Here is a 20,478-nt window from a genome sequence, read left to right as displayed (position 1 = left end):
TTCATCACAGGAACTCCCATATCTGCCATAGTCACAAATAAATCCATAACATATTTTTATCATAGTATCTTTAACATAATAAATTCTTCTATTACTACTGCCATTTTCCATAACATCTTGACTAATGATTAACATGTAAAACTAGTTCCTTTATGGTCATCAACATCTGTACCACTGTTACTTTTCTCATAGAAAACATCATCATAGGAGCTAGCCTAGTTACAAAATAAGCCATCAGTAATGAGCTATGACCATCTTATTTTCCTCTTCTTGATACTACATTCAAAGTTGGTATGAAGGCCACTTCAATAGATCTATTTATGATCAACAAACTGCCACAACAGTGGAATATGTCACCATGTAAATATTCATTACTGAAGCTGTGTTGTTCACCAGTGTTTCTATGCCTGTATCCATTAACATCAACAACACAAAGCCTATTTTCAGTCATTACTAAAATCCCCATTAAAACAACAGCAGAAACTGTCACAACTGGAATCATCATCACAAGTCTCATGGCAGCATGGAAGTCACTCTGTGTTTTCAAAGGCAGCACCAATCAAACAACATTTTGGGAAGTTCTTACCAAGCTGAAGAAGGCTTCAAGTGAGGTCAATGGACTATTTACCTGCTATCTGAAACCAGCCTGAGTCCAGAGAGTCTAATCCCTGGATGGATCTCAAGGCACTTGGCTCCAGCAACTCTCCAAGGCCATCTAAGAAGTGCCATAGCCATTGCAATTTGCATTGTGGATAGAATATCAATACTAGTGAAATGACTGATTTCTGAAATATTGAAATATTTGTATCACTCTATCAAGAGCCTCTACTGCAAGTTTTCTTTATCTTTTTTATGTTAAGTCAAGTCAAATCAAGCATTTATGAAATATTTACTATTTCCAGTACTGAGCGCTGGGGATACCAAGAATGACCAAAAAATAAATCCTGGTCCATGGTTTCAAGGAGCTTACAGTAATAAGAAAGTCTAGTGAATTCTATTAGACTCTTTCACAGATCAATGTTTTTAAAAGCATAAAATAAAATAGGATTACAAAGCAAAACAACTATGTTGAAATATAGCTATCAAAATATTCAGAAATCAAGTTCAGGAACCTTAAGTTAAGAATTCCTGCTCTTCTATGTTCTTAACACTGAAATTCTAGACTTAGGACAATAGATAGTGATTTTTATTCAGGATAATTTCATCTTCATGACTTGCCCGGGGTCATACAGTTAATCAGTGTCTGTGGTTGGATTTGGTTCATGTTTTCTTGACTCCAGGCCTACCATTCTATAAACTGTATCATCTATCTGGAAATATAAAGTAATTCTCAGGGAAAAAATCATAATCCTGCAAACACACATGAACAAAATAGTAAAAGATAAGATGAATGAAGTGAGCAGGTATTTAAAAATTTAGACAATCGACAAATAAACAAACAAAATAAACACAGAGGAGGACGGAGTAAAAACTAGAGGAGAAATAGATACATCATAACCCTCACCCCAAACTAAAAATTAGAAATAAAATTAAAAGCTGGTTCTCTTAAATGACTAATAAAACTGATAAACCTTTATCCTAATCTGATTAAGGAGCACAGAAAAAAGACAAATAAAACAGCAAATGAGAAGACGAAACGAAAATAAAACTAGAAGAAATAAAGAAAATCACAGAACTTATTATGCAGTTCTATGTCAACAAATCTGAGAACAAAAAAGAAATAAAAGAACACCTTCAAAAACATAAAATGCCCAGACGAACAGAAGACCAAATAGAGAACTTAAATAATCCAGTCTTAGAAAAAGAGGTAGAATGGTTGTCAAGGGGGTCAGGGGAGGGAAGCCTTCTGGTTCTGATGGATTTACCAAAGAAGTCTATTCAACTTTTAAAGAACAATTAGTACTAATATTATTAGGCAAATTATTCTCAAAAACTGAGAAGGAATTCACTCCACTATATTCCTTTCATGAGACAAATGTATTCCTAATACCTAAACCAAGGAAGGATAAAGCACAGAAAAGAAACTATAGACCAATATTATTAATGAATATTGATTCAATTTTTTAAAATAAAATTCTATCAAGCAGACTATAGTAATTCATCCAAGAAAATATTTATCATGATTTTTATCAGGGATGCAAGAATGTTCAACACTAGGAAACAATAAACACAATTATTCATGTTATAAACAATAACAAAGACATTTCCAAACTACATGATCATCTCAATACTAGGTGATACAGCGGGTAAGGGTACTGGATTTGGAGTAGGCAAGACACTTATTAGCTGCATCACCTTCAGCAAGTCATTTAACCTCTCTTGTTCTCAGTTTCCTCATTTGTAAAATAAGGACAATAATAACTCACAGAGTTATTTTGGGGATCAAATGGGATAGTTTATGTACAATTCTTTGTAAAAGCCTAAAGCCCTATGTAAATTTTAGCTAGTTAACAGATGTGGGGAAAGTCTGATCCTACAAAATATAGGCAGAGAGCCACCTTTGCATCATCATATCACGTCTAAAACCCAAAGCAAGCATCATATGCACTGAGGACATACCAGGAAACATCATGGAGATTGTTTCAGCTTTGGTAATCACATCTCATCAATACTTTCATTTGCTTCTGCACCTTTGATTGGAGGGCTGAAGAAGAAAAAATCCTACCAGAGTTTCCCTTTATAGCTGGTTGAAAATCCCAGTCATCTCTTCATCTGTCACCAGTTACTCTGCTTGGTTTTGACTCAATTGTCATCATTATGCCTCTTGCCAGTTACTTTCTGGTAACTCCCTCTTTTTCAGCTTCATTTTATGTGTTATCCATCCTCATTAGATTATAACCTGCTTCAGGGCATGAGAAACGCAACCTTCTCCTGGTCCTCTTCTCCCATTTCCTCTCCTCTTCTCCCCCCTCCTCCTCTTTTACCACATGTGGGCCTTCTCTCCACTTGGGCACCATATCCTTACATGTTCTTGCCCTGTCTATAGTAATATAATTTTTAGTCACTTATCTTTTGAAAGGTATTTTAGGGTTTGGGGGCTAGATCTTTTTTAAATGTCAATTTTTAATTAATTAATTTTATTTTAAAATTATTTTTTCAAAAACTTGGGACAGTTTACTTTTTTTCTGTGCAGTTTTCATTTATATAACTGAAAAAATAGGCTTTAGAGAAGTTCATTTTGTTTTAAATGGAGCTACTTGACCAAACCTTTAAATCCAAATCACTCTGGCTTTCATTGAATTGTCAATAATAGTCCCCAGCCCAAGCCTTGGTAGATCATTGTTTAGTTTTCATAACCTAGAGTGAATGTAAATAGCAATTGCTTTCTGTTCTGGCCAGGAACTCTGAGGTTCTTACCCTCCCAGGCTGATTTTTTTGTGACAGTGAGTTAGACTGTCTTTGGTCTCAAGTGTTACCTAGCACTTGCAAGTCATGATATCACCTGCTTGATGTCAAGGTCTCCTTCAAGATCTAAGGACAAACAACTACAAGAACAACCACCACCACCACTACCTAGCCCTTGACCATTGAATAGGCACTGCCTCAGACAAATTGAGACCTGGGCAAAACAATAATTTAGACAGGCCAAAGTCACTCATTGCTTCCCTGACCAGGGCCATCTCCAGTCATCTTAACTGTAGTCTTGCCACTGGACTTCCATGGCTCTGGAGGAGAGAGTGAGGCTGATGACTGCACAGCTTTGCCTCACTTAAATCTAATTCATGGACAAATCAAGACATCACCTTCAAGATGTCATTGGTCTTCTTCAAGAGCAAAGAAAGAACAACACTTGAGTACAGAGACTGTCTTTCTTTCAATTAACTTGATTAACTTAATTAAAATTTGTTTATTTTTATTCCCAATATTTAACACAATGCCTAGCACATAGAAGGCATTTAATAAATGTTTGTTGTATTGTTCACTAGAATGTTTCCCAATAAATACTGAAGTAAAGCAAAGATCTACTTTCTCCATTTTTATTTGATAAAGTTCTAGAAATACTAGTAATAGCAATAAAGGAGAAAGAAATTAAAGGTATAAAATATATAAAAATGAAATAAAAGTATCCCTATTTGCTAATGATATTTTGTTTTGCTTTGAAACCTAAGGAATCAGAAAAGGTACTAATTGAGATAATTCAAAGTTTCAGCAAAGTTGCAGGCTACAAATAAATCCTCAAATCTCAATAGAATTTGAATATAATAATAATAATAAAATCCAACACGTAATAAAAGGAAGAGATTGAAGGAAGCATTGGACAAAAGTAAAATACTGATGAAAGGAAAGAGAGAAAAAATATAACAAGGGGAATATTAGGATGGAGGGAAATACATAGCCATTCATCATAACTGTGAATAAGATGGGGATAAACTCTCTCATAAAACAGAAGTAGATAGCAGAGTAAACTAAAAACCAGAATCCTACAATATGTTGTTTACAAGAAACACATCTGAAGCAGAGACTCACACACAGAGTAAAATTAATGGGCTAGAGTAGAATCTATTATGCTTTAGCTGGAGCAAAAAAAAAAAAAGCAGGAATAGCAGTCATGATCTCAGACAAATAAAAAAGCAAAAATAGATCTAATTAAACAACTTTCTAAAGGACAAGTTAAATGAGTTACAGGAGGAAATAGACAGTAAAACTATAGTAGTAGGGGACCTCAACTTTCCCTTCTCAGAACTAGATAAATCTAACCACAAAATAAACAAGAAAGACATTAAGGAGATGAATAAAACTTTAGAAAAGTTAGACATGATGGATCTCTGCAGAAAACTGAATGGGGATATTAAGGTATATACCATTTTCTCAGTGATATATGGTACCTACACAAGCTTTTTTAAGGCCTGCTTTCTACCTTTGATGTCCACCTGTTCCACCTAACTCTCGCCTGTGGCTCCAAGAAACTATAGCAGGAGCGGTAGCCAAATCCTGGTAAACTGTTTTGACAGATGGGCTAAACCAGGTTGAGGTTAACTGGGGAGCTCAAATCCATTGGTGAGTTGGGGCAGGGTTTCTACCCCAAGCATGTTAAGACTTCCCCTTATGAAATGAGTGAATGAGAACACTTTGTTCCAATGGCCATGAAGGCAGAGGAAACAGATGCTATGGGGTACTTAGAGCTTGGTTAGACATAGAAGATATCAAGGTCATCTATTGCATCTTGAGCCATCACCAATTTTCTTGATTCTGTCCTGCCACTGGACTGTGATGACTTTGGAGGAGAGAGTAACTAATGCTAACAACTTTATGCAACTCTGCCTCACTTAAATCCAGTTTATGCACGAATCTAAAGACATCACCCATATCATTTTACCATTTTACCTATCTCAAAGTCCTGTGGCAACAGGAAAGTGACAAAGCAACAGGTGCAGATACACTGGGAGCTGTAGTCACGATTCTGCACATAGGTGGCCCAGGTCATAAGATCATTTTCTCACTGGAAGCAGAAGTGGAATTTGGCAGGCCCTAGGTGTTTGAGTAGGCTTTTAAGGATTGCACTGCTTACCTCTTTATATGAGGAAGGGACTAGAAAAGGTGCCTTAAAAATTGTCTGTTTACGCAACTCTAGTCTGATTACCACAGCAGGTGGGAAATCCCACTCTGTGGTCAAAACACACAAAAAAATGTACAAAAATGTATCTAAAGATGATTCTACTCATCATCAGTTCATGCAATGTGCACACACTTATAGACAACACAAAATCCAGTAGACCTGAAAGAAGAACAGCTCTTGTTGCAAGAGAATTCAGCAGGTATCACATCCGAATAGCAGCCTTGAGTGAAACAAGGCTGGCAAATGAAGGCCAGCTTGCAGAAGTTGGAGTTGGATACACATTTTTTTTGTGGAGTGGCCCCAGTAAAGGGGAGTGCCATGAAGCTGATGTAGGTTTTGTAATCAAAACTAATCTTGTTAACAAGCTTGTATGCCTACCAAAAGGAGTGAACAACAGGCTCATGACAATGTGGTTGCCACTTTCAGGAATATGTCATGCCACCATCATTAGTGCCTATGCCATGATGAACCCTGATGAAGTGAAAGAAAAATTTTATGAAGACCTTGAGGCCCTTATCATCAATGTGCCAAAAAAGGACAAGCTTATAATTCTGGATGATTTTAATGCTACAGTAGGCTCAGACTATCAGGCTTGGCAAGGACTTCTAGGGAGGAATGGAGTTGGAAACAGCAGTAATAATGGTCACTTACTACTGAAGACTTCTGCATCTCATGGCTTTCTCATCACCAATACTGTCTTCCATTTAACTAAATGCAGTAAGACTTCATGAACGCATCCTCATGGTAAACATTGGAATTTAATAGACTATGTGATTGTAAGAAGAGACAGAGAGGATGTGAGAGTGATGAAGGCAATGTGTGGTTCAGAGTGCTGGACTGATCATAGACTTATCCTCTCCAAACTAAATATTCACATCCAACAAAAGCAGCATCCCCAAGGCAAAATGACTATGAGAAGAATTAATGTCAACAGATTAGAGCTCTTCTCTGAGCTTGAACAGTTTGTTGCTAACTTGGAAAGAAAGTTGAGCCAACATACCATGGCAACAGTGAAGCACAAAAGGAGTGGGCAACTTTCAGAGATTTGGTGTATAGCACTGTATTTGTTCATCTGTGTCAGGACCCTTGCAAACACCAAGACTGATGAATGAAAAAATTCAGAAGCTGCTAAATGAAAGATGAGAATTTCACAGACTTTACAGCAGGATAGTTCATCCATTTCTAAGAAGGCAGCATTTAATTCCATCAAAAGTAAAGTACAAGCAAAGCTCAGAGAGATGCAGAATTCTTGGTTCAGTAAGAAGGCAGAGGAAATTCAGTTTTATGTTGATAGTAACAATCCAAAGCACTTTTATGATGCCCTGAAGGCTATGGGCCAAGGTCCTATGGTGCATCACAACTACTCAGTGCTGATGGGCCACATTGATTAGTGATAAGAATATCATCATCCTAGAGAGATGGACTGAACGCTTCCAGTGTTCTCAACAGACCATAATCAATCAGTGTTGAGGCCATTGACTGATTTCCTTAGGTTGAAGTCAATTCCTCCCTAGCTGAAGTTCCAACTGAAGAAGAGGTTCTGAGGGTCATTAGGTTCCTTTCATATGACAAAGCACCTGGTGCTGATTCTATTTCAGCTGAGATTTACAGGTAGGGGATCTATTTTTCCTACAAAAGCTGACAAATTTTCCAGGTTATGTGGCAAGAGGAGATTATTCCCCAGAGTTCAAGGATGCCTCAGTAGTCCATTTCTATAAAGGTAAAGGAAATAGATTGTCCTGTGACAATAAAGGATGAGGTGGGGGGTCCTCTCTCTTAGTCATTGATGGTAAGATTCTTGCCAGAGTCCTCCTTAATAGGCTGATGCTTCACCTGGAAGATGGCCATCTACCTGAGAGACAGTGTGGCTTCAGAAAGGGTCAAAGAATGGTTGATATGATATTTGCTGCCTGACAATGCCAGGAGAAATGCCAGGAGCAGAACAAAGGTCTGTACACATTTGTAGATCTGACCAAGGCCTTTGATACTATCAGTCATGAGGACTTATGGAAAATTATGTCAAAATTTGGTTGCCTCAAGAAGTTCATCAGTATTGTGCATCAATTTCGTGATGGCATGCTTGACTGGGCTCTGCATAAACAATGCTCTTGTGCTTTACCAGTCACCAATGGAGTGAAACAATACTGTGAGCTTGCTCTTATCCTTTCCAGTATGATGTTTTCAGTCATATTGTCAAATGCTTTCCATGAGGATGAACATGGCATCAAGATCAGCCACTGCACTGTTGGCAAATTCTTCAACTTGAAAAGGCTAAATGCCAAGATTAAAGTAGAAGGAGTATTGAGACATTATTTTCTGTTTGGAGATAATTGTTCACTTAATGCAGCCAGCCTTTGAAGCTGAGATGCAACAAATTATGGATAAATTCTCTGCTGTTTGTGTTAATTTTGGCCTAACAATTAACACCAAGAAAATACAGGTGCTCCATCAGCCACCACCACACTATCCATTTGTGGAATCATTGATAACAGCAAATGGAGAAGTTTTGAATGCTCTGGATAAGTTCATCTACCTTGGTGGTATACTTTACAGGGATTTACACATTGATAATGAGGTTGATACACACATTGTCTGAGCTAGCTCGGTATTTGAGAGGCTCCAAAGGAAGGTATGGGAGAGAAGAGCTATCAGGCTGACTACCAAACTGACGGTCTACAGTGCTTTTGTGCTGACCTCCTTGCTGTAAACCTGGACAGTATACCAGTGCCATGCCAGGCAACTGAATCCTTCCATTTGAATTGTCTTAAGAAGATTATGAAGATCATCTGGCAGTATAAGATACAGACATTGATGTCCTTTTTTAAACTAAATTGCCAAGCACTCAAATTCTGCTTCAGAGAGCACAGTTCTGCTGGACTGACCACATTGTTCAAATGCAAAATATATGCTTGCCAAAAAGACATGGACAGCTCACATAGGGCAAACGTTCACTTGGTGGTCAGAAGACATGATACAAGGACACTCTGAAAGTCTCTCTTAAGAATGCTGGAGTTGGTTATGTGACATGGGAAACACTGGCAAAGGACCACTCATCATGGCATGCCTATATCAGAAGGTGCTGTGATCTACAAAAAAAGCACAACTGAAATAGCTCAAAGTAAACATAGGATGTGCAAATTTAGAGAATCCACCCCAAATGTTCACATGGACTACTTGTGCCCAACCTGTGGTAGAGCATTCCAAGCTTGAATTGGTCTGATCAGCCACAGTCAGATACACTGAAACTTACCTCTAGCACAGTGATGTCATTTTGGTCATCTTTTAGAAGGAAGGACAACAACCATACGGTATAATTAAATGCAGAAAGTCAGAAATATTAAGTGCATTCTTTTCCGTTTATGATGCAATAAAATCATTTTAAATAAAGGACTTTGGAAAGATAGATTAAAATTAATTGGACATTAAATGATTTAATCCTAAAGAATGAATGGACCAAAGAACAAATCATAGAAGCACTATAATTTCATCAAAGAGAATGACAATAATGAGACAACATACCAAAATTTATGGAATGCAGCCAAATAGTACTTACAAAAAAAATTATCTCTCTAAACGTTTCCTCAAAAAAGGAGAAAAAGCAGATCAACTAATTGGAATGCAACTAGAAAAGCAAGACAAAGAACAAAATAAAAATCCCCAATTAAACACCAAATTGGAAATCCTGAAAATCAAACGAGAGATTGACAAAATTGAAAGTAGAAAAACCACTGAATTAATAAATATAACTAAGAGCAGGTTTTATGAGAAAGCAATAAAATAGATAAACCATTGGTTAATCATGAAAAGAGAGTCAACAGCTTGCTAAAGGAGACCCAAAAAAATGCTGAAGAAAATAACACCTTGAAAAATAGGCTAACTCAATTGGCAAAAGAGGTTCAAGAAGCCAATGAGGAGAAGAATGCTTTCAAAAGCAGAATTAGCCAAATGGAAAAGGAGTTTCAAAAGCTCACTGAAGAAAATAGTTCTTTAAAAATTAGAATGGAACAGATGGAAGCTAATGACTTTATGAGAAACCAAGAAATCACAAAACAAAATCAAAAGAATGAAAAATGGAAGATAATGTGAAATATCTCATTGGAAAAACAACTGACCTGGAAAATAGATCCAGGAGAGACAATTTAAAAATTATGGGACTGCCTGAAAGCCATGATCAAAAAAACAGCCTAGACATCATCTCTCATGAAATTATCAAGGAAAACTGCCCTGATATTCTAGAACCAGAGGGCAAAATAAATATTGAAAGAATCTACTGATCACCTCCTGAAAGAGATCCAAAAAGAGAAACTCTTAGAAACATTGTAGCTGAATTCCAGAGTTTCAAGGTCAAGGAGAAAATACTACAAGCAGCTAGAAAGAAACAATTCAAGTATTGTGGAAATACAATCAGGATAATACAAGATCTGGCAACTTCTACATTAAGGGATTGAAGGGCTTGGAATATGATATTCCAGAAGTCAAAGGAACTAGGACTAAAACCAAGAATCACCTACCCAGAAAAACTGAGTACAATACTTCAGGGGAAAAAATGGTCTTTCAATGAAATTGAAGACTTTCAAGTATTCTTGATGAAAAGACCAGAGCTGAAAAGAAAATTTGACTTTCAAACACAAGAATCAAGAGAAGAATGTAAAGGTAAACAGGAAAGAGAAATCATAAGGTACTTACTAAAGTTGAACTGTTTACATTCCTACATGGAAAGACAATATTTGTAACTCTTGAAACTTTTTTCAGTATCTGAGTAGTTGATGGGATTACACACACACAGACACACACACACACTCACACACACAGACAGAGAGCACAGGGTGAATTGAATAGGATGGAATCTATCTTAAAAAATGAAATTAAGGGTTGAGAGAGAAATATATTGGAGGAGAAAGGGAGAAATGGAATGGGGCAAATTATCTCTCATAAAAGAGGCAAGTGAAAGACTTTTAAGTGGAGAGAAAAAGGGGGGAAATGACAGAAAAAACATGAAGCTTACTCTCATCACATTCGACTAAAGAAAGGAATAAAATGCACACTCATTTTGATATGAAAACCTATCTTACAATACAGGAAAGTGGGAGAGAAGGGGATAAGCAGGGTCGGGGGAGGTAATGGAAGGGAAGACAGTGGGAGGAGGGAGCAATTAGAAGTCAGCACTCTTGGGGAGGGACAGGATCAAAAGAGAGAATAGGTGAAATGGGGGGCAGGATAGGATGGAGAGAAATATAGTCAGTCTTACACAGCATGACTATTATAGAAGTCATTTGCAAAACTGCACAGATATAGCCTATATTGAATTGTTTGCCTTCCCAATGGGGATGGGTGGGGAGGGAGGGAGGAAGAGAAGTTGGAACTCAAAGTTTTAGGAACAACTGTTGAGTGTTGTTCTTGCATATAACTAGGAAATAAGAAACACAGGCAATGGGGTTTAGAAAGTTATCTTGTCCTACAGGACAAAAGAGAAGATGGGAATAAGGGAAGGAAGGGATGTTAGAAGGGAGGGCAGATTGGTGATAGGGATAATTAGAATGCTCAGTGTTTTGGGGTGGGGAGGGGAGAAATGGGAAGAAAATTTGGAACTGAAAATTTTGTGGAAATGAATGCTGAAAAATTAAATTAATAAATTTAAATACAAAAAAAGAAAAAAAGAATACAAGTCATTCCCTAATTAAAAACTGGTCAAATGATATGAACATGTACCTTTTGGACAAAGAAATGAAAGCTATGTAAAGTCATATTAAAAAAAATATCTAAATCACTATTCATTACAGAAATGCAAATTAAAACAACACTGAGGGACCACCTCACACCTAGTATATTGGATAATATGACAGGAAAAGCAAATGATGAATGCTGTAAAAGATGTGAGAAAATTGGAACACTAATGAATGCATTGTTGGTGAAGTTGTGAACTGATTTAACTCTTCTGGAGAACAATTTGGAACTATGCTCAACGGCAATCAAACTATACATGCCCTTTGATTAGTAATACCACTATTGGGTTTATATCTCAAAGAGATCATAAAAAATGAAAAGAACTTCCATGTACAAAATTATTTATAGCATCTCTTTTGGGAGGTGGCATTGAGGATTTGCCCAGTAAATGGGGAATGTCTAAATAAGCTGTGACATATGAATGTCATGAAATACTATTGTTCCATAAGAATTGATGAAGACAAGAATTTCAGAAAAACCTGGAAAGACTTACATGAACTGATGCTGAGTGAAGTGAGCAGAACCAGGAGAACATTGTATACAGTAACAGCAACACTGTCTAATGATCAGCTATGATAGACTTAGCTCTTCTCAGCAACACAATGATCCAAAATAAGTCCAAAACACTCATGATAGAAAATTCTATCCACCTCCAGAAAAAAGAATTGATGGAGCCTGAATACAGATCAAAGCATACTATTTTCAGGTTTAAAAATTTTTTTTCTGTTTCTTATTTTGCAACATGACTAATATGGATATGTTTCATATTATTGTACATATGTAACCTATATCAAATTTTCTCTTTCTAAGGAAGAGGAGGGAGAGAGGAAAAAAATTTGGAACTCAAAATTTTATATTAAAAAAGAATGCTAAAAATTTCCTTTATATGTAATTGGAAAAAATAAATACTATTTACTAAAAAAGTAAAAATCGTTTAAAATATATTTGTCAAATGGGATGGTTCTCTGAGAGGGGTAGAGATATTGAGGAAAACTATGGTGTTGTAAAAAAGGTATCAGTAAAAGCAAAACAAAGAAGGAATATGAAAATTAGTTTTGTGGTCCTTTTAGTTGCTAATAATAATGATAATGATAATAAACATTTACATAATGGTTTATATAATGTTCTTCAAACTATGTAAGGGGAGATGCTATTATTATCTCTATTTTATAGTGAGAAGACTGAGGTTGGGAGTGATTAAGGGACTAAATCTCTCCAAGGGTCACATAGTATATGTCTTATTTAGAGCTGGGAACCTCATGGAGGTTGTGTCCATGGTCATACAGTACCATGAGGGGCAAATACTGCTGGATTTGGAGTCAAAGTTTCACCTATGGAACCCTGGGCAAATCTGTTCATCTCCCTGAACAACATTTCCAGCATTTGAATAATGCAAGTGTTGGTCTAGATGACATCTGAAGTCTCTTCTAGCTCTATCTCTGATCTAAAATATCAGCAACTGGAATTCAAACCCACGTCTAGCCTATTTTCCCCCATTATGCCATTCTGTTGGTCAAGATTGACAATAGTTTGTTCTAGTTTTAGAAACTTGTTGTGACCACTTTTCTATAAGAGTGTTATATTGGCACCTTTGTAGACATAAGAAAGCGCCTCTGATCTATACAATAATGGAAGGAAGTACTGAGGCAGAATTGTGTGTGGCCCACATCCCCCTTGCATGACCAGAATTTCCACAAGTCACTATAAATTGATGTGTGAGATTCCATTCCTGCCTATGACCTAGACTCAGAGGTGTTGAATTTTTTTTTTAATCCCATGGGTTGGGTCCAATTTTTTCCCTTCCCTGTTCATTTTAAAGGAACATCAAAACATCTTCCCTTTCTCATCTTGCCATCCCTTGCCCCTAATTTATGACTGCTCCAGAGCAGGGCATTCTCTTAAAAGTGATGGAGACAATTCCTGAGTATAGTAATCACTGAGGCTGATGTAAGTCAAAGTAAATTATTCTCCCTGAATAATCTATTTCATCTCTTCTTTCAAACCCCACACTCCAAAAAATATTGTTTTTCTGTGAGACTAAGGCAGAATGGCCACTGACGGTCACTGAGAATAATTTGATTCAATTCTTCTCTCTAAATCACACACAACTCACAGATGAGAAGATGCCTGTATATGATGATCTGTCTTTTAGAAGTCTTTTCAGCACTGTTGTTATTTGCTCAGATGAAGGGTTCTTAACTTTAGGGATTCCATAGACTCCTTTGGTAGTCTGATGGACCCTATGACCCCTTCTCATACCAATATTTTTAAATGCATAAGATAAAATACATAGGTTTACAAAGGAAAACAATAATGTTGAAATAAAGATGTGTGATTTTATTTTTCCTACCTAAGGTACAGAAGGCCTGAAATCTATCCATAGACTTCTTGGAGGTTAATGGGCTCCAGGTTAAGAATCTCTGCCTTAGGTGTTAGTCTGTAGAACTCTGAACCTGCTTCCTTCATTTGTTGTTTGTTTGTTGTTGTTGTTGTACTACAATTAATAGGAACCCATATAACAAAGATGTTTAGATCAATAGCAGCTATTGAATGCCATCCTTTCATTTCTGGGTTGCTTAGTAAGTAAGGGGAGGATGATTCCCACCCCCTTTTAATGTCAGTTTAGGATTATCTGGTTAGATTAATTGAAGTTTGAAAAGCCCAGAGGAGGAGTCCAGAAAGGCAAATGACTATCTAGTCTGTGAAGATGCCTCATTATTAATTTATGGCAGGTTCCTAATCCTTCCTGAATTTTTCTTAAGCTTCCAAAATCTCAGATGGAAGAGGTGATGAATAGCTTAACATAAACTCCTTGAGTTGTTTTTAAAGGTTCTTCAAGATAAATAGGAAAAGAAAAGTAATGGAGTATTATTTACATACCTGAGTACTTATTAGTGGTACCTAATCTTAATAAGATATCACAAAAAAAGATCCTATGTCCTTGCTAGGTCAATCAATTACTCAATAATATTTATTGAATGCCCACAAGTTGCTAGTTGCTATGTCTAGCACTATATTGGATGGTGTCACCTTAGAATCATCTCCTAACAAATTTAATTAACCTTGTGAATTAGCGTATTGCAAACTTAGCTCAAATGTGGGAATTCACAGAGAAATCTGCTTACGGAATCTTTACAGTTTCTCTATTGGAGCACTTGCAACATAATGTGCCTCACCTGGGGAGACTCTTCCCTAGATACTTGCCCATCTTGTGCTGATCCGATATTCTCATGGCTAAACCAGGCTGCCCTGTCTCCCTAGATAAGGCAGTATCATTGCAGTAATGGTTACACAGCCTTGAGGAACAGGTGATAGTCAGGGACACTTCCTGGAATGAGTGATCCATTCACGACTGGGAAGTGTATTAACACAAGGACAGGTTCAGGTTACTCCTTAGACAGTTGGCAGGCTTTCACATTGAAACCTACTAAGATGGTAGTAACAAATGTTTTAAAACTTCAGTTTTAATGAAACATATGTAGGGTGAATCTAATTCATGTGTTAAAAAATTAATACTTCAGATATAATGACCCAAAGGACTCCTCCTTACAATATCTGTCGACTGTTATATAGACACAATAACAATAGAGGCTATTCAGTAATTATCATAAAAGGCATGCCTATTAAACTCAGTGACACTAGCTCATGACTCCTTATTTGGAAAATTGTCAGAAGAACTCATTAGTCAAGAAAGAGTTGCCAACTGTTTGCAAATTGCACATCCTGATACTGAACCCTCAGGATTATTAAAGAATTATTATTGTTAAAGAATAGACCTGATAAGCTCAAGGAATTTATAATCTGATAAGTTTTGTTCAAGATAGTGTCAGAGTTGACATGGAACTACCATGTCTTGGTGGAAAACTGATTTTTCCCTGAAGGGCATGACTTTAGAGTCATAGGAGAAGAGACAGATAAGAATGTTTCTTCAGGAAAAGGGTCCTACAATTGAAAGAGTGCCAGTCAAAAGACAAAGATAGAGCATCAGTAGTAATACTGAGGTAGGAAAATCTGGATGAAAATATGATTAAAGAGGTGACTTAGAAACAGAAATGTTCCCTATTAATGAAGAGAAGTAAACAGATTTGCTGTGTTCAGGCCAATTGCTTGATGTTATAATAATGTCAAGGTATTGTCTCAACTATTTTAATAATTATTTCTCCTCTTATTCTTCCATCTCCAGTGAAGACCTTTGTTCATGCCTGTAATGCAAGGTGCATGCATGTATCCAATGTTATCATTTTTTATGCTAACTAGTGAATGGAAAATTGATTAGATCTACACCTCTCAAAATGTATAAATATACCCTTCCCTAAAAACAAACCATCCACCTGATTCTTAGAGGTTCTGATAACCTTTCTTTATGGTGGACTCAAGACAAAGTCCTCTCTCTGCCCAGACAGAAGTCATGTATCTCCTTCTTAGGTGCTCAGTCATCTGGCAAGTCTGTCAGTCAGCATTGACCTTGAACCAGCTTGAGCTGCTTGAATCTCAAGTGTGGGGAATGCATGAGGCAGTCCTAGCTATGACCTAGGAAAAGGCTGAAGGCTGGCGCCTCAGGTGGGTTTTTTATACTTTTATACTTATAGCTATGGGTGCTCCTAATTTCTTTACCTATATAATTTGATTGATGTTTTACTTCCAAATTACTGACCAATTTGTTTTTATTTTTTCTTGGTGATCCATAAGAGGGTCCACATATTTTTTATCAGTTGTTTAAGAACATACAAGTGTTTTTTATGTATCATATGAAGGATTATCTTATTTTTGGTATATAATTTATAGAAAAAACAACTTTCCAAAACAGCTCAGTAACAAAACAAAAGTTTGAAACAAAATAGTCAGATATTCCTATTATCTCATTGAGTCAATAAAATTTATTTTCACTACAATGCCCCATTGCAATGTGGAAGTGACATTGGACATTTAAAGGCTATGACTGTGTAGGGCAAGGTCTTACCAAGTTAACAAGGCTTTAAGGACGGGTCTAAGTGACCGATCAGAAATCTTTGTAGCTGAGGACCAGCCCAGTGAGGCTCAATAGGTTCATCAACAGAAATCTGGTCATCAAGTAATGAATTCTTCAGGTCACAGCAACCTGCAAGACTGATGACTAAGGTGCTGGAGGAAGGACCTGCGCTGGTAAAATCACAGGTATTTGAAAGGATTAAAATAATTCTTGGAAGGGAAGTCTCATTTGAAAGTAGCTCCGCCTTTCTCCCATATACTCATTACTTTCCTGGTGAGGCAACAATTGGTGAATTTTTCCGTCTGATTGCTTATTTACTCCTCCGTAGCCTGGAATCTTTAGTCTGTCATCTAGTTTAAAAGTAATTATTTACCAGAAATAGTTGAATTCAGTAATCTAGTATTGGATAAACTACAATACATAAATTAACTTAGAAAATAATTCATTTTATAAGAAATATTGACAAAACTGGGACAAAGTCTGGGGAAAATTATTTTATAATGTATTCTAAATGTGAAGTGCATAGGTGACCTGGATATGAAAGATCATAGTTTAAAAAATTAGAAGAATCCTAACACTTTCATGGTAATGGTTAGGGGAGGATTTCTTAACAAGGAAGAAATAATTATAAAAGATAAAACATAATTTCCACTAAGTGAAACTGAAAAACTTTTGTGTAAATAAAATCAATTCATTTAGGATAAGAAGGAAAATGAGAAATCAGGGGAAAAAATTCCTTGAATCAATTATCTCTAATAAAGGTTTGATATCCAGGATATATAGACAAATAACAGAAATATGTAAGACCAAAAAAAAAAATAATAATAAACCAAGCAAAACTCCAATAGATAAGTGACCAAATGGTATGAATAGCATTTTTCAAAAGAATTAAAAAGAATTTCAAAAGAATTCATATAAAAGCATATTCCAAATCTCTACTAAAGAGAGAAATGCAAATCATAACCACTACCAAGTTTTGCTTCATATCCAGCAACTTTTGATAATGATGAGAAAAGATAGGAATGGTCAACATTGGTAGGGTTGTAGGAAGATAGGCTCCTTAATGCATTGTTAGTGGATCTGTGAATTGGTACAACAATTCTGAAAAGCAATTGGAAACTAAGCACAGAAAGTGACTAAAACATCTACATGTTTTAAATCAGAGATTCTTCTGCTAGACATACACCCCAAAAATGTCATTGATAGAAAGATAGGATCTTTATACATCAAAATATTTATGCAGTACTTTTTGTGGTAGTAAAGAGCTAAAGACAAAAACCCTCTGTCCTTTGATTGGAAGAATGGCTAAGCAAATTATGATGAATATAATGGAATATTACTATTCTGTAAGAAATGGTGAATATAATGAATCCAGAGAAGCATGAAGTCTTATGTGAACTGATAAAAATGAAGTAAAAAGAATGAGAAAAACAATATGTGGAATGGCAATAGCAATCTGAATAGAAAAAAACAATAATCACAAAAAAAAATCAAAATTGAATGTTGCAAAATTATAAAGCATAAACTTAGCCCAGTGGAGGATCTCATTCAGTCACACTGCTAATCATGTGTGTCTCATTGGTCTCTGCACTTGGACCTCTTCTCTGCTCTCTCCTGTATGTATTATTTCACTTGATGATCTCATAATTCAATTCATGATTTCATTTGTCTCTCATGAATTCAATTGTCATCTCTATGCTGATGATTTTCCAATCTACTTATCCAGACCTAACCTCTCAGCTGACCTCCAGTATAGCATCTCCTTTGGACATCTCAAACTAGATATCCACAGATATTTTTAATTCAGATCCAAAACTAAACATGGCTCCTGCCATTCCTATGATTCATGGGTCACAGTTTGCCCAATAATTGTGAGTGGGTGTATAGTTAATTAATATGAAATCATCAGTATGATCATAACTTGGGCTAGTTTTTCAGTTTCAGGGATACTTATAGTCAAACCTAAAAAACCCCACACCCTCAGTTATTCTCAATAATTGTGCCAAACACCTCCCTTTTCTGAAAGGAGAAAATCAAACCAGTCCATGTTGTGATTTTCCTCAAATTCTGCTTCTGATGAATGCTTGACTGTGTGACTCTTGGAATGTTTCTTAATCTCTCAGTGCATCAGGGAATACTTTTAGACTAACAGGTATAGATAAACATATGTTGAAGAGTTTGTTGGAGAGAGTTTCCAGTGGGAATGCCCCATACAGATTATACATCAGAATAGGACCAAAAAGTAACTTTATACAAGAACTTTATATTTAATGAAAAAGATACAGTATTTGACTCTCTGGCCACCATTCTACCACTTCCTCAAATCTTCATTTTCACATTAGAGTGGAAAGATACTATTTTTATTAGTTGACAATGTGTAGTCATATTTCAACTTTGATTTGTTGTGATATACTCTAGGTGTAATGTTCATCAGAGAGTTAAAGATCTTCCCCACCCATTAATGGGTCTGCCCATTAAGGAAAGTTTGATTAGGGGAGGTTCACATCTTTTGCTAATTTCTAATGCATTGATTTTCAAGGGTTGTGATGCCCTCTGCCTCTGAAAAGTGTATATATACTCTGAGGTGAGGTTTTACTTTGGGACTTATTCATTGGAAGTGTTTGTTTGGCCAGATGAGACTCTGGGCAGCCGCTAAGGAACCCCCTCCCCCCAGCTTTGAAAACCCAGATATTGGTGCTTCTCTCTCTGGTAACTATGTATGTATATAGCAGACAGTTGGATCTGTCTGATGATCTGTGCTGTATATAGTGCTTACAGTCAGACAGTTGGAAGCCCTGTCTGTTGGTTGATCTCTATTTCTCTGTTTGTGTTGTCTCTGAAGTTCAGGGTGCTGACTTTTTCCCTTGAACTAAGTGAATGATATAGGTACTTGATTAAAGTGATTGTTGACCTCTCAAAAGTTGCTTTCCTTTTAGAAAAGCAGATCTAAGAACCCATAGAGCAGGCCCTCCTTGCTGATACACTAGGGTGTAGACATTTGAGTCTAGGATGGAATATTTTATGCAATAGAAACGATGATTTATCCTTCTTTATGTATCCAAAATAATTTTAAAAAATCAATGTGGGGAGCCAAAATGGTAGAGTACAGGAGCACTACAGCTAAACTCTCCCAACATTACTCTCCAAAGAATTTTAAAATAATACCTCAAATCAAATTCTGAAACAGTAGAGTCAACAACAGGTCAGGGTGAGACAGTTTCCCTGTCCAAATGACTTGTGAAGCAGAGATCTGTCACATGAGGGTAGAGGCTGGCTTGGAGCTCAGGTGGTGGGACTTGCTGGTGGCTGGTAGCAGCATCTCCAGGAGCTCTTAAGCCGGAGGGGTAAAAAAGAGAAAAAAAAAGAATAAACAGGAGAAAACAGGAATAGAGGGAAATATACAGTTAGTAGTCATAACTGTGGGTATGAATGAGATGAATTCACCAATAAAATGGAAGCAAATAAGAGAATGGATTAGAAAGCAGAATCCAAAAATATGTTGTTTACAAGAAACATGACTGAAACAGAGAGATACATACAGTGTTAAAATAAGGGGCTAGAAAAGGATCTATTATGTGTCAGCTGAAGTAAAAAAAAGACAAGTGTAGCTACTATGATCTGAGACAAAACAAAAGCAAAAACAGACTTACTTAAGAGAGATAAGCAAGAAAAATACATCTTGGTAAAAGGCACCAATGACAATGAAGAAATATCAATATTAAACCTGTATGCTCCAAATGACATAGTATCCAAATTCTTAAGGAAAAGTTAAATGAGTCATAAGAGAAAATAGACAGTAAAACTAGATAAATGAGAGACCTCAACTTTCCCCTCACAAAGCTAAATAAATCTAATAATAAAATAAATAAGAAAGAAGTTAAAGAAATGAATAGATTTTAAGAAAAGTTAGATGTGATAGACCTCTGAAGAAAACTGAATTGGAACAAAAAGGAGCAAACTGTTTTCTCGGTTGTACTTGGCACCTTCACAAAAGTGACCATTTATTAGGGCACAAAAAACCTCACAAACAAATGCAGAAAGCTTGAAATATTAAATGTACTCTTTTTAGACCATAGTGTAATAAAAAATCACATTCATTAAAGGGCTGTGGAAGCATAGAATAGACATTAATTAGAAACTAAATAATCTAACTCTAAAGAATGAGTGGGTCAAAAAATAAATCATAGAAATAATAATTTCATTAAAGAAAATGACAACAATGAGATAA

At 36.2% G+C, this 20,478-nt stretch overlaps 1 long non-coding RNA gene across 2 annotated transcripts in view; it reads right to left on the bottom strand.

Moving 5' to 3' along the window:
- LOC140501901 (uncharacterized) overlaps positions 1 to 20,478 on the bottom strand; it is a 156,982-nt gene that overhangs the window by 97,108 nt on the left and 39,396 nt on the right. The window contains exon 2 of one of the 2 annotated variants that reach the window (XR_011966410.1): positions 19,416 to 19,580. The exons of the other annotated variant lie outside the window; for it this stretch is intronic. This is a non-coding gene — a long non-coding RNA (uncharacterized lncRNA). The remainder of the gene's footprint in view (positions 1 to 19,415; positions 19,581 to 20,478) is intronic. 2 annotated transcript variants of the gene reach the window in all.

The sequence above is a fragment of the Notamacropus eugenii genome, chromosome 4 (assembly GCF_028372415.1).
Source record: "Notamacropus eugenii isolate mMacEug1 chromosome 4, mMacEug1.pri_v2, whole genome shotgun sequence".
NCBI lineage: Eukaryota > Metazoa > Chordata > Mammalia > Diprotodontia > Macropodidae > Notamacropus > Notamacropus eugenii.
The sequence above is the reverse complement of the archived record's forward strand: the minus strand, read 5'-3'. Positions and strand labels throughout refer to the sequence as shown.